We start from the raw sequence: 6,011 nt of genomic DNA, 5'->3' as shown, positions 1-6,011 counted from the left end.
TGATTCATTTGTTTACTCATGTCATTTACCATTATTTGGATCGCTGCATTCATTACATATGCTTAGAATAGTATGATCGAGGTTATGATGGCATGTCACTCCAGAAATTATCTTTGTTTATCGTTTACCTGCTCGGGACGAGCAGGAACTAAGCTTGGGGATGCTGATACGTCTCCGACGTATCGATAATTTCTTATGTTCCATGCCACATTATTGATGATATCTACATGTTTTATGCACACTTTATGTCATTTTTATGCGTTTTCTGGAACTAACCTATTGATGAGATGCCGAAGGGCGAGTTCCTGTTTTCTGCTGTTTTTGGTTTCAGAAATCCTAGTAAGGAAATATTCTCGGAATCGGACGAAATCAACGCCTAGCATCCTATTTTTCCACGAAGCTTCCAGAACACCCGAGAGTCGCCAGAGGGGAGGCCTGGTGGGCCCAGGAGGGTGGCCGGCGCGGCCCAGGCCCTGGCCGCGCCGCCTTACCCCCTCGCCGCCTCTTCGACTGTAACATCCCAAAAATTTCAAAATAAAACAAATGAACTTCCCTAGTTCCAAATTTTGGAACCAACAAAAACTTTTATTCAATTGAGTTTGATCCATAGTAATCTTGCTTAATTCTTGTGCTATTGCCATGATTGCTTGTTATAGTACTTTGAACAATATTAAACCCTAAACCTCACCCCTCTTTTCATCACCCTAGTTAAAATAAAATAAAAGGAAATTAAAAAAGAAACAGGTATATGTGCCTATGGCTATTTTTACAAATCTTTACCCTAGACCTTTCTACTTTGTTTAGAGGTTTGGAAAACCTTCATAAACCTTGTCTAGTACTTCTCAAACCATTTCCAAGTTGAAACCAAAGAAAATAAAAAGAAATTAAAAATGCCATAGAGGCATATGAGAGTAAAATGCAAATTTGTGAAATTGAGGATCTTGACCCTAGGACTTGTTGTGAATGGTGGGATTACTCCTATATACCATTTCAACACTCCACAACCCCAATTGGGTCAAGCCAAGTCAAATTAAAAATCAAATGCAACCTATGCATAGAGGCATATGTGGCACTTAGCCATTTTTCCCAAATCTGGTTCTAAGCATCTAGACCTTACCCAAATGGTGTGAAACGATCTTTAAACCTAATCTCACATCACATGGACCCTAGACCTTGCTCAAATAAAGCCAAGAAAAATAAAATAAGAATTCAAGAAATTTGGATTTTCACCTCTTATGTGTTTATGGCCATTTTTGCAAATCTTTGAGCAAGACCATTTGAATTGGTTTCAATGGTTGAAAAATGTTTCTAAACTAATAAGAATCACATTAGAGTCAAGAAAAGTCAAATCAAATGGAGGGAAACCAAATAGTGAGAAAATCCCAATTTCACTCACATACATATAAGTCCAATTTTGCAAATCTTCACCAAAGGCCACCATTGCTTGATCTATGGTTTGTAAAACTCTTATATATGATAAACAAACACACTTGCATCAAAGAAACCAAAATCAAATCAAAGCAAAACTCAAAACTATCACACATATGATAATGGTCATATGTCACATTTATAATTTCTTCCCCACTTTGCACCCACCCATCTTTTGTTTCTGCAACCAAACTTGGTCAACCATTGCCATGTCATCCAAGACCAAGTGATGGTGAACAACTTTCATGTTGACCATTAGTACTGATGTTGACCAGGTTGACCAGTAGAGAGGTGACAAGTGAAGACTTTGAAACTATGTGAAGATCAACCCCATTTTGAAATCTCACAAACCTTAACCAAATCCACCACCACCACCACCATTCTTTCTCTTTAATTATATGAATGAAGTGCACCAAAAATAATTTCAAAATTTAAAAAGAATTTTCATGCGGCCATTTATACAAACACCTTGCAGGCATAGTTTCAGAATTGCAACACACCCTTTTAACCTCTGGTCCAAAGCCTAAACCACTTTAACTTGGTGATCATCACACCCTGGTACCTTCCCTGCATCGAACCAAACCCTTTTGCTCTGATTAAAGTGAGGCAATGATCAAGTTTTCCTCCATGCCAAGCTCTCATGCCGGCCACCATGCAAAACCCTACCCTGGACCTCATCCCTCCCTCCAACCTTGCCATCTAGAATCCCTAGACTATACTGAGCATGATAGACATCATCTTGAGTCCAGGAGAGCATGCCAGTACCCTAACCCCAACGTGATCACCACGTCTGGACGCGCCAGAGCGTGCACTGGCACGTTACTGGACGCGCCAGTACACCACCTCGACCGAGCGCCCTCGTCCTTCCCTTCCCCTCCTTTTGCGCGTGCACACTCCACGCCAGGCCAGGACCTCGCCAGACACCGCCATTGGCCGTCACCTGCGCCGTAGACGAGGACATGATCAAAGCTCTGCCGCCACAGTACTGAGAACACTCGAGCGTTGCTAGCACGCTCCCGTCCTCCCTCTGCCATTACTTCATGCGCATTAGCTCCGCCTAGTCATCGCCTACCTCGCGCGCCCCCTAGCTTGCCCCTTCGCGCCCTGGACAGCCCTCGCCGTCGATGACCTCTCACAACACCCGCCGGTCACCACCTCACCTATAAATAGAGACCTCCCGCGGCCAACTCATCCACACCAAACTTGCTCCACTCCCTCTTCTTGACCTCCTCAACACCAGCCCCCCTTCGATTAAGCCACAGACAGCCCCAATCGCTCCGTCGATCGCCGGAATCCGCCGCAGATCAACACGACGAATTCGACCACCATTGGAGCTGCAACTGGTACCAGGCGACTCCCCTTCGTCGACAACGCCGCCTAGCACCAGCGCCGCCCCTCGCCGGAGCTTCCTCACGCCGTCGACCCCCAGCCTCCGCCGCTCCAGCACGCCCCTCTCGACGACGAAGACGACGCAGCTGAGCCGTCAGATCTCCATCTAATCGCACGGCCCAGGTTAGAACTTACCGTTTCGGTAAAACAGAGACACTGACTAGCGGGACCCTCTGTCAGTTGGCCCGTGGCGCGCTGAAGCAGCCATCGGGCTGGCCTGCTGCGTTTTAAACCTTGCGGCCCATTAGTTTTCCCGCCTAAGCCCATTTCCCCTTTTCAAATTAATTCGCTTCAGAGAATTTTCAATACTGGACCCTTGCTATATTCTGAATATTTTCAAATCTAAAAAACCAAATCTGGTGATTCAAAATTCTGTAGAAAGCTTATGAAATTTGCTAACTAATCCCACTGGTCTCAACCCCATATGTTGTGTAGATTTTGAATAGAAAAAATAACAAAACAGATACTTTTCAGCATTCAAATAAACCTTAAAAATCGACCAATGTGAATTTTGAAGTGAATCCAACTGCAATAATTCACATTTCACAAACCCTAATTTACTATGTAAAAATATGATATAGTTTTTGTACATGATCATGGCCTAGAAGCAAAATATTGGCTAAGTAGTCAATACTAGTCCTTTCAAACTTTTTCAAATTTTAGAAATTTAAATCTATGAGGTGTACCACCTCATTTAAATCATTTTCTCAAGTTATATGAAGTAATGTGATGACCTATACTGCATAGGTTCATATTTTCTCACTTGTGGAATTTAAATCAAAATAGTACCTAAATTTAAAATGGTTACTTAAATCACATGAGATGATAAATCTCATTTAAATTATTTTTCTCAAATCATAAGTGTGAAGTGTTGACCTTGGTCAACATGTGATCATACCTGGTTATTTGAGAAGATTAAATCTTAAGAAGATTCAATGAAAGGAATTTATTTCTCACAAATTAAAGAGAAACCCTAATCCATATTTCAATGAGAGGAAATTATTTCTCCTAATACTAAATAAGGAAACCCTAGCATAATTTGTGAATTAATGTTAAGTAGTGATGCTAGATAATTTTGTGTGAGCCACTAAGGCTAATTAAGAGTACTTAAGAATTGTTTGGTGATTGTATCCTCGTATTCATTTATAGACGCTAGTACCGGAGACTATCAAGAGGAGGAGGTATTCTACCAAGAGGAAGAGCCAGAAAACTTTGATCACCTCACCAATCAAGGCAAGCTAGACTAATGCAAGCTATTTTGTTTGCAAGCTATTACCAATGCAAGATAGATTAGTGCAAAGCTCTACAAGAGCAAGGCACCATTACATTTTACTTTATGATCCTATCCCACGTTTTTACTTTACAAGTTTTCTTGTATTTTATTTACCAAAGTTACTTTTTGGTTTTATGATTCTTTGGTTTAGTTATGGAGTAGTTCAAGAGTATCATACTTAGCCTAGGAGCAAGGCAAACTACTTAGCACCCCTTCATATTTAGTGGCTAGTGCTAAGGATTAAAAGTGACTACTCTAGTTGGGAACTTGTGAATTGAAATGACTTTGAAAACCTTGGAATGAAGAGTCATTCTATTGAAAGCTTTTGAAGGTGAATGTGACTTGTGAATGATTTGGTGAAACTTACCAAAATCTGATGGTTGGGTTCGGATGCGATACCATTCCAATTTTACAAGTACCCCCACAATACCTGAATCTGGGTAAGGCTTAGCTGGAAACTTATATATTTTAGTATGGGTTCCCTCTGAACAAGCGTCATAGGGGTTATGCCGAGGCTGCCTCCATTGAAAGCGAAATGACGTGAAATGAGGTGAATGTCCGGCCCAAGCCCTGTGCAGTTCCCAGGCTGACTGTCTGTCTTCACTGGGAGGCCAAGCTCATGGGGAGAGGTGCCTATACTAGGGTATGTAAATGAAAGGTTAGGATTGGTAGTTCGCGTACTGCGTACGATAAATCAGGGCCAGTTACCCCTGACGAACTATTGCAATTGTTGTGGCACAAGTGTACAACCTCTGCAGAGTTAAACCTATTCGAATAGCCGCGTCCGCGGTTATGGACAGTTGGAAAGGCCATACTGTTCCGTCATCAGAAATTTTATAAAAATATGAATGGTGAATTGTGACTTGAATTGAAAGGTGACTTTGATTTTGAATCACACCTGAGTTGTGGGAATGACACTAATGTTCCCACTTGAGTTAGGCAAATGAAGAGGTTTTAGTTTATTAAAGTGCTTATGAAATAAAACTGGCTTTATGCAAATGAAACTAGAGCTTAGAACCCCCTTACTATAGTTGATAGAATTTACATTAGTATTAGTTTGCGAGTACTTTAAAGTACTCATGGCTGTGTCCCTGGCTATTCAAATGGCCAGACTATGAAGACGAGTATCAGAACCCGGAAGAAGGACCACAGGACGTCTACGACAACTAGGATCACTCCTGACGTCAACAGTTGCCTGTGGAATAAATGGACCAAGACCGCTACTACTTCGCTTCCGCTATGTGATTTGTATTTGGATCTCTAGATCCCCTATGTTGTAATGAGACTAGATCATGTGATCCTTTATTTGTAAGACGACTATGGTATGTAATGAATGATGTGTTGTGGTATCAATCTATTATGTCTCGCAAAAACAATATTCCTGGGATTGCGAGGAATGGCATAAGAGGCATCTGGAATTAAAAATCCGGGTGTTGACAAGTTGGTATCAGAGCCATTGTTTGACCTTAGGAGACCCTAGTTAGAATGGACGTCTGCAAAACTTAGTTTCAAAACCAAAGAAGTGAATATTTGCGAAAAACTTATTCTCACTCTTATCCTGGAGATCTTCTTCAAAATGAGAAATTCATGCCCTCCTTTTTATTGCCATTTCTACATAAAATTTTGCACACTGGAATACTTCTCTAATTTACTCCTCTTTGTTCATAGATGGAATACAAATGGGAGTGCTATCAGCTTGGTCACGGAGGAGAACTGCGGTTCGAAAAGGATTTGAAGCAACTAGTGGAATATCTAGGACACCCGTACCCCGAGTTCTTCGGAATACCCCTCAACAACCACTCCGGAGAACCCCCTCGGTGGGAAGTTTCTACTGATCTACGAAGAAAGCTTGGAGCCCCGGTATGGGAAACCATCTGGTTTTCTGTAACGGGAAACACTTGGAAGGAAGGACTAGTCAGAG

The sequence above is a fragment of the Lolium perenne genome, chromosome 2 (assembly GCF_019359855.2).
Source record: "Lolium perenne isolate Kyuss_39 chromosome 2, Kyuss_2.0, whole genome shotgun sequence".
Lineage (NCBI taxonomy): Eukaryota > Viridiplantae > Streptophyta > Magnoliopsida > Poales > Poaceae > Lolium > Lolium perenne.
The sequence above is the reverse complement of the archived record's forward strand: the minus strand, read 5'-3'. Positions refer to the sequence as shown.